The sequence below is a fragment of the Cyrtonyx montezumae genome, unplaced genomic scaffold, assembly GCF_038088225.1.
Source record: "Cyrtonyx montezumae isolate F1298 unplaced genomic scaffold, pur_monq_1.0 scaffold_2, whole genome shotgun sequence".
Classification (NCBI taxonomy): domain Eukaryota; kingdom Metazoa; phylum Chordata; class Aves; order Galliformes; family Odontophoridae; genus Cyrtonyx; species Cyrtonyx montezumae.
Genome location: NW_027071936.1, coordinates 39177281 through 39186548, shown reverse-complemented (window position 1 = coordinate 39186548; position 9268 = coordinate 39177281). Strand labels below are relative to the sequence as shown.

General features: G+C 45.8%; 1 protein-coding gene across 1 annotated transcript in view; it reads right to left on the bottom strand.

Moving 5' to 3' along the window:
• Positions 1-8850: 8850 nt before the first annotated feature.
• The window catches only part of BANK1 (B cell scaffold protein with ankyrin repeats 1), a 130278-nt gene continuing 129860 nt past the window's right edge, over positions 8851-9268 (bottom strand). The window contains exon 14 of the mRNA XM_065736951.1: positions 8851-8889. The gene's annotated coding sequence lies outside the window, so the exon portion shown is untranslated. The remainder of the gene's footprint in view (positions 8890-9268) is intronic.

Sequence of the window (9268 nt, the reverse complement as noted above, 5' to 3'; positions counted from 1 at the left end):
GCTTGCAGTGTTTGTGGATAGCATGTATGCAGCCGAGAAAGGGCCATGTTTCAGACAAAATAACCAAAATGGGATGTCGCTCAAACCCTCATGTGCACTCTATCCTGACAGTACACAACATGTGCTGTACTGCTGTTATCTTAGCCTTGCTTCCTGTTTCAGCAGCTCTATGCTTTTTTGAAAGTAGGTGGAAACTGTTAATTGCCTGAGAAGGCCTGGGGAGGCTGCATTCCTACATGAGCACAGATTTTGTGTTGTGCTATTCAGCACTGACTTTGTATGTGTTGCATTCTTATTTCCTTACAAATGAGTGTTCTGATCCTTCTTACAGCACATGCAGGTTTTGGTGCCATAGGATGGGGCCAAGTTACTCAAGTGAGGCAGTGGACAGCTGTGTCCTTTGGGATCTGAGGATGGTGCTTAGATTTGGGATTAATTTCAGAGCTTAATGCCCTCTTCCCCTATAAAAGCTCAAATTGCAAGGACTGAATCTTCCAGAACATGTGTTACCTGTGTACAGGTACAGCAGGGGGATGGCAATGACACTCCCTGTGTCACCCCTGGAGAAGCATGATGGCTCGTGATGGCAGTGTGGGATCAAGCTGTGTGTGGCAGCTGCTGCACCGAGCAGGCAGGCACTGCTGCCTGAATTTTAGCTGCATGGTAACAGCACGAGTATCCCTCGCTTTCTTCCTTGTTTCTTCTGAAATGAGTGTGAATTTTGCAGTCTGTCCCTAGCAGGTACTCACCATGTTTGAGACCGGTGTATTTATTTAATAGCCTGTATAATTTAGAAGCTTTGTTTCATGTACTCAGGGTTGAAAGCCTTCCTTTGATAATGATTTTTTTCACGCTTTGTGTATCGTGTTGCTGTGCAGCGCTTGCTGCTGGTTATCTGCCTGAATTGTGATCCATCCCTCTGCTGTGATTCATAAGCAGCCCACACCTACCCTGAGACCCAAATCGATTAATGTGGCACTTCCAATCTGCAGCTACAGTGGGGGTTGTTACACTCTGGCTACTGGAGAATCCACTGTGGTCTGTTCTGCTGCAATCAGCTGAGTGTGTTGCTGATAAGAGATTGTGGGCTTTGTCCTGGAGAGACAGCGAACTGTCAAATAATGAAGACAAAGTACAGGAATTGTGCTGCTCCTGCTGGTGTGCTTTGTGTCTGTGCCACATTGCATCTTCCCTTTGCTATTGCATATATCATGTCATGCTGGTGACACCCAGGTTCATAACATGGATTTCTGGGAGCCTGAAATAGCAGGGCTGTTACTACAGCTCACTGCTGGGTCACGCTCTTCACTTTGTGAGGCAGAACTGAGGTCCTGAAGCCTATCCTGAACCCCAGGTCGGTGCGCACCTGGGCATGCAGGCCCTGTTTGCCCATGGGAAGAAGGGTGGGATCTGCCCTGGTGTTGCCACGCTATTGAGTCTGTTGAGAGAGCAGGATTGCCTCTTACTGCAGACTGCGGTGGGGATTTGCCTTTCCCACGGCCACCAGGGCTGAGCTTTTCAAGAGGGCCTGAAAGCAGCAGCCCATCCTCACTGATCTCAGCTGCCTTTGGCTTCTTTGAAAGCCCCACTTCCCATATTTGATGGTTTCTGTTGCTGCCTCAAATCTAAAATTAGCCAGAACTTGCTCTCGCAAAGAACCCCCAGGGGCTGTTTCAGTGGCTTTGCCTCAGTTAGCTGGAACGCCGGCACGCTGCATGAGTATGTGCTGTACACCTGCAGCGCTCTGTCCCACACAGCCCCTCAGAGCCTGCTCTCACTGCTGCTGCTTGTTCTCTCAACACCACGACTACAAAGGCAGTTCTTGTAGTTCTGAAGGCATGCGTGCAGCTGTGCTGTCAGCGAGGAGTGTATGTAGGCGAGTGGCTGAGGGAGCGTGAATGAGTGATGGAACAGAGGTAAATGCAGCAGAAGCTGTGGGTGGAAAGGGGAGGCTCGAAGCTGGCTCGCCCACCATTCTAATGCGTTCCCCACAATGATGTACACGAGTACAAAGAGGAGAGCAGAGTTTTCACTCCCCCAGCCACTGGAATTCAGGTTGGTTTTGTCTCGGGCATGCCTTTGTTTCTGTGATCTCAGGGGGGTAGTGCCGTGATGCCTGTGTTTTTCCAAAGCATGTTTGGATTTCCCAAGCAAATGTGCTGCAGCTCCCAAGGCACAGCACGTCTTGCTGAGTTCCCTGCTGGGTACTCACAGAATCACAGAATGGTTTGAGTTGGAAGGGATCTCAAATAACTTTCAGTCCCAACCTCTCTGCTGTGGGGGTATTTGCCACCCACTAGATCCGGCTGCCCTGGGCTCCATCCAGCCCGGCCTTGAGCACCTCCAGGAATGAGCAACCTCTGTGGGCAGCCTGTGCAGTGCCTCTCTGCCCTCTCAGTAAGGAGATAAGGAGTGCTCAGCAGCGTGAGAGCTGCTGAGTGACTGACTCAGGTGTCCCAGTATCCTGAAGCCTGAAGTGTTCAGAAAACAGATTGATCAGTGTGGCACAAGGGACACACAGTCACTTGACTGTTCTGTTTGGCAGTCAGTATCTGGGGCCCGTTCCTGTTAAAAGGGAACTTTCCACCCCTGAGGTAGTTTTGTTTTGCTGCTGGCTGCAGCTGGGCATACAGAACAGTAAGGGAAGAGATTAAAGACAAACCCTCAAACTCAGTGTTAGCTGACTCGACATAGAGGCGGGCGCGTCCTTCATGCCTGCTGGGAGGGCAGCTGGGCAGGAGAAGCGTGGGTGTGATATTGGCATCTCTTCCTCCAGGCATGTGCCGAGCTTACATGGGAGGAGGGAGCAGCTGAGCTGTGCTTCACACAGATGTGCAGCACTGGATCAGGGCAGAGCAGGAGGCATCCATGCTGCAGATCTCTGGAGCTGGGGGTTTGCATTCTTTCCCAAAGCTGAGAAGATAATTCATGCTAATTGGAAAACAATATTATATATCAAAATGCCTACTGTCGGCTGTGTGTGGTGTGTGGAAAATAGCAGCACTAAACACAGTCCACCAAACAGCCAACGTGTGTTCCTGATGGCAGCTTGTCTGTAGCCCCTGGGCTGCACTCAGGCAGTGAGCTGTGCCATCTCAGGGATGTGTGTGGCAGCTTCTTCTCAATCTGTGTTGGTATCAAAGCAACAGGCACACGCTTTCCTGGAAATAATTCAGCCCACGTGACTTGTCAGGAATGCTGTTACATTCTGTACTGCTATTTTGCTGAAGTGTAAGCTGTAGCTGTGTGTAACGTGGTGGGGCTTTGCTCAGCTCCAGCTGGACGGGGGCCAGATGGACTGTGCAGGTCACGTTGCTGCTTTTCCCCAGTAGTGACATAAGCACTTTAAATTATGAGTTTGTGCAATTAGAACTGTTAATCTGCGTTACTTGGTGTGAGTTAGATGTTTTAGATTCAAAGGTGAATGGCAGACCAGTCATCCTACAAAATGAGTGATGGCAAGGTGACAGTGGCTACCAGGCCTGAGTAACTTAGCACAACTTCGGCCTGAAGCATTGGTGCTGTTCCCTACACTGAAACATCAGAAATTCATCACTGTTTCAGCCTTCATCCAATTAACTGTGGTCCTGAAGGGGGACTGATGGCCCCCAAGTCGCTGCTCTGGAAAGTAAATGCGGAGAGAATATCCCAGCACAAGGATTGTGCAAGCCCTGGGTTCCATGCAGGGGTTAGGCCATCCTGCTTCAGTAGGGAAGGAAGCCTGCTTTGCATCCACCAATTACGTGCTCACCTTGTTTTACAACACCCGCTGCCCCAGCTCTCTTTACAAGGCCAAGCAGTTGGGTTGTGCAGCTCTGGGCTGCAGGAATCGTTATGTGCTGTTTTGATGGAGTTGTTGCCTGGGGGGTGGGGATGGTAGAAATGGAAGTGCAGCTTTCTCCGAGGCTATACTGGGAAACCAACTTGTGAGCCAGAGAGCTCCTGTTGTTAGAATCCTGCTCTCAGCTTAATTCTCCAAATGGTAGATGTGTTTCTGACTTTGTAGTGTGTAGTTTTGTTTATAGGGTGCATTCATGCAAGGCATATGATGAGACACAAACGTGACATCCATATGTAAAATGGGCAAAAGAAATAGGAACTGAATTCAGATCAACAGTTAGAATGCAGGGTGTTGTTAATCATACTTCTGCTTTAAAAATAAACAAACAAATAAAAAGAGGTAACTCACGCTGTGTGACACGAAGGGAGCTCAGTGCTCACCCTCACTCAGCAGGATGTGCCAACAGAAAGTACCTGAGGACAGGTGGTCCTGCTGAGAGGTTTTTGGTGCATCTTTCCTCCAAGGCTCTTCTCCCAGTGTTCATGTCTTGTAAACTTCCACTTTAGGTGAGCAGGAGAAAATAAGGAAAGATGTGGCAGTAAAATTATCAGAACAGAACGCTGCCTCCTCTTCCTTTTCTTTTGCTCTGCTCTTCACCTCACGCTGAAAAGATCTTCAGTCTCCTTTCCCACAGGAGATGGATGATGCTCTTGTGATTATTCCCACCTTTTCAGCAGATAGCTGCACACTGTGCATAGATGGCAGCAATAAACTTAATTCTTGCTGGTAGAGGTTCTCCATGCACAATGTTATTTGTTCAGACACTGATGCAACTTAGATATCCTGTATGAACATGCCTTGTTCCACTTGCATCTGCAAACGGTTACAGCCAACATGGGTATCTTTCACTCTGGAATTCTGCTTGGTGCTAACCGTACCAAACAGAGATGTCTGTGCCAGGTGCTCTCCCTGCGGTTTACTGCCTGTGTGGGACCTTTGCTGTCTGTGCACGGAAGCAGCGTGGAGGGAGACACCGATGTCTGAGCACTCCACTCCTGGGCTGTGCTGTCTGTAAGAAGCAGCTCATCCAAGCTTTTCTAACAGCTGCTGCGTTAACAGCCCTTCCAGAGCTGTCAGGGCAGCTCTTGTCATCTTCTCCTGCTCTTCTCACAGTACAAATTTCCAACCAAGGCTGAAATGAATCTCCTACATCATATACATCCCTGCAAGTGTTATAGGTTCTTTCATAAAACAAAGGCAGGACCTCAGTTGTATTCCTGTTCTGTTTCCCGCTATTGTTGCTGCACTGCTCATAAGATGAGCATCCAGTACGGGCACGCTGCGCCCTGTGGACAGCGTGCTGTGTCTGAGCCACAGGTTACCTCGCAGATGGTAGCAAAGGAGCACTGATGGTTCAGTGCAACCTCTCCTGCAGCGAGGCACGCCCCAGCAGAGCCACCCATGTCCCTGTGAGGGCAGTGGTCTGGCACCAGCTGTAGTTTGCTGATCACTGCAGTCGCTGAGAACTTGCTTGTATTGTTTCCTTTCTCTCAAGCGTTATCACACTAAAACACTGATGTTGAATGGTTTACTGGGTGAGCCTATGGAATATACACTGACAGATGGATGGGTAGAGTGGTCTTAGGCTGCTGATCAGTCAGTTAGTGAATCTTTAAGTTTACAGTTAAGATAATGTTGTAGAGCACCTACAACAGGAATCTCATGTCAGCTGGGCTTACAGGTTCCTGTGATTTAGGTCACTGTTCACGCACTGCTGAAGTGAGACTCGGTGGTGTTTCCCATCAGTAACGCACGTTCAAGTTGTCAGAACTTCAGGGCTTCCTTTGTGTCAGAATGTCTTAGCAATGAGCCTTGACAAAAAAGATTTTGGATATCAACAGCAATATAGCTGAGGTATAGAAGGTAAGTTATTGAAAGGGTTTTTGTTCTCCATTAGAAGGCCACAGTTGGAGGAGGCATTGAACTGTTGGTGTCAAACCCTCCCTCAGCTGAGGGTCAGAGTGATGAAGGGGAGCAAATCTTTGGTATTGCAAGTATTTCTTCCCTAAAGTGACACTGTGCATCTTCCCTGTTGATTTCTTAGATCTTTTGTGACCTATCTGTGCACTGTGGCATAGCTGTACTTCTGTGACAGTGGCACAAGAAGCAGTCCCTGCTGCAACAACTAGAAATGCTATTGCTTTTTGCACTTCGGGACTCGAGATTAAAGTTGTCTCAGTGACAGCTTTAGCCTTTTAAAATATTTACTGTTATTATGCTTCTATTGTGCAACAGTGAGACATTGTGTCCGTCAAATGCTCCCTGCACTTTCTGCCTGAAAGAATGACATAGCCTGAGGAAATTATGGGGAGATTAAAAAAGAGAAGTGTATGTGCTGGCTGGGAGGGCTCGCCTGCCATTTGTCAGTGTCTTTGGGAGCTAGGACTTGCTTGCAAAAATTCCCTACAAACAAATACTTCACTGATGAAAAATACGAGGTGCCCGTGACTCCTGCCCTTCCTGTTGAAGGATTACTGGAGCTTTTTTGCTCTTTACATCTCATTTATGGTATTGAGGCTTTAGCGTGCTTCTTGAGGGTTGAATTTGGCCTTTCAACTTCTAAAAAATGGATTGTTATTACCATGTATCAATGGTTTCTTCTGTGCTTGAACTTATAGGAGCAAGGAATTCCCTGGTTGTTCCCAACTGCTGGGCTTGGAACAAGAAGCTGCCTGTAACACTGGCACTGCTGTACTTGGTACACTCAGATCTGAACTTCTGTGGAGCAGCAAAAGCAGAGAATGAGGTGCTTTGTTAGGGGTAATCCTAAATCACCCCGGGTAGAATGTTGTGGAATATCATGTACCAGACATCATAGACCCAGATCTTTCTATGCACAAAAGACAGAGCACACTTTGTTGTAATTCCCCATCAGGGAAAACAAACTTTGGGGTTCTGATGGTTTCTGGTTTATTTGCCAGGAAATCTCCAAGGTTTTCTTGATATAACCTTGTAAGTTAAGTTTGTTTTGTTTTTTTAGTTTCTTACCACTGACCCCGCATCTCAGTGATTCCCAGGTGCCTTCTTACAGGGGCAAAGAAGCCGTTGCCTCTCATGCAGTAGAGCCGAGTAGACCCAAATCCTGCCTGGAGGTCTAAGAGCACTGACCCCAGAATGGGCCCTTCATCTCCTTCGCCGTGGAAACAAACAACAAACTCAAGAGAAAACTCCAGGCACCAATATGAATAAATATTTCATGGTTTGTATTCTTTTCTTCAATTCATATTTGGCCTCTTTGGAAATCATTGCTGGAGGGTACTCTAGCTGGCTAGGTTTATAAGAATATAAATGTATGTATTTATTTATTTATTTACTAACTTATTTTTCTTTAAGAGATACTGCTTAAGAGGAAACAAGCAGATTATATACACTTAGGCTTTTCAAGTAATATATCCCACTCCACGTCCACGTGGTCAGGTTTCTTAGGTCACAGGCGTTGGCTGTAATTCCAAATCTGGAAGGGATTCTACATTTCAAGGCTTTTGCTGTGGCTCAAGTAGCTCCAGAGAAGCCTTCGTGCAGAATACAAAGCTGTGCTGCTGTGTGGATACAGCAGTCACTGAATATTTATAACTTCTTAGCATTATATCCGCAGTGTTTGTGGGAGTGCTCCTCACAGAAATGGGAGGTTTCCCCAGAGAACAGATAATTTCCTGAAAATGTTTAATCAGCCCATTTAAAATAGAATTTTAATTAGCCTAAAACCATATGTGGACACTAATGCTCCTCCACAAGATTCTCTCATTATTATAAAATCCCAATAATGTCTTTTTGGCTTGCTTTTATTTGTAATGGTTCTTGGCACAGTGAGTTAGTGCTTGAAATGGAGGAAATATGACCCTCAGGGCTCGTAAGTCTGAACATCAAACCCACCACCAGCACCCACCCTCTGCCTTCTGGGTTTTGGTCACTTCAACGTGTGGCTAGGGATCAGGAGTTGTGTGTATTGTGAAGGTTTCTGATTATAAAGGCGTCTTCAGTTTTTCTTAACAAAGCTCTAGGTCTCTTACTGCGTGTCTGATGGGAAGCTTGCTTTGAAAATCTTGTGCTCCTAAAGGTGGCAGTGAATAACAAGCAACTATGAGGAAGGTAAAAGTTATGACCTCTGCTCCGTGGGGCTTTCTTGGACAGAAGTATGTTCACCTGCATTTTAAGATTGTTTCTACAAAGCTCAGATAACAAGGATGGGTGAAGTCTATGTATGCTACTACTTAAAAGATCAAATATTCTTTTGTACCCTCTGCAAGCTGCACGCGTGTTCATTTCCTTCTCTTGTGTGTATGCACACAGCCTTCTCACACGTTCCTGTATCATCACACACTCAAAAAATACCCATTAACTGTATTTTGTGCCTTTGCTTGTGCCGTGTGAATGCTATGGGAGATGTTTTGCTTTATTCTGGGTATCACTTGAGCTTAAGCAATGCATTAGACAAATATTTTCCTTTATGTACAGTTACTCACTTTAATGCAGTGGTACATAATTAGTACTGATTTACACTTTTAATTTGTACAGTTTTACTTTAGAAATCAGTTTCACTTCGCCTATATGTGTTAAAACTCACGAAGTCCAATTTTTATTCCTATGAAAGACAAACTTGCATACAGTTTATACAAGGAAGTTTTAATGAAAAGTAAAAACTAAATTTTGCATATGATCTTTATATAATCATAAACTTTAACTTTTCCTTTTCTTCCTCTTTTGTGTATAAAATCTACTTCTTAACAATGTCAAGCATTATGGAAAAATTGAACAGTTTGAAAGCAATCACAGCATGCAATGTATCTTAGATGTATCTTCAGCCGTCATTTGGAGGAAAAAAACTGGCAAAGAGAAACCAAAATTCAGTGCTGACTGTACAAGAAATCTTATTCATTTGCTTTAAGTGATAGTGGACTCCTTCCAGAGCTGGCCCAGGTGAGTGATGCCACGATGTGGAAGCAGTGACGGTGCATTGCTGTGCTGTGTGCCACTGCCTCCTGGGCACAGCCTGGGGCCACACGGGGCACCACACTGGGGAGTGATGCACAGCTGGCTGAAGATCTGTACTGTGAGGGATAAAAAACAGTGCTCATGACTGAACAGACCTTTCTCTTTTCTAAGTAATGGTTGAAATGAGCGTGAGAAACTCAAAACACAATCCACCTGCTGGACTGAAAGGTATGGTGATCTGAATGATCTGAATTCAGAGTTTCTGCACTGTTGTTTGTTTGGGAAATCAGGCAAATTAGCAACAGAAATGTTTGCAATAATTAGACACTCAGATTTCCCCACAACTCGTCTTAAGGAAATACATCAGTAGGAATTAGTAGCAGACCATTAACAGGCAATTTTTTTTCCCCAGCTTTTAACTTTAACTAACTCCTTTATTCCAGGAATGCTCCGCTCCTCCAGGCATTGTATACACCGAGCGTTCCCATTACTTTG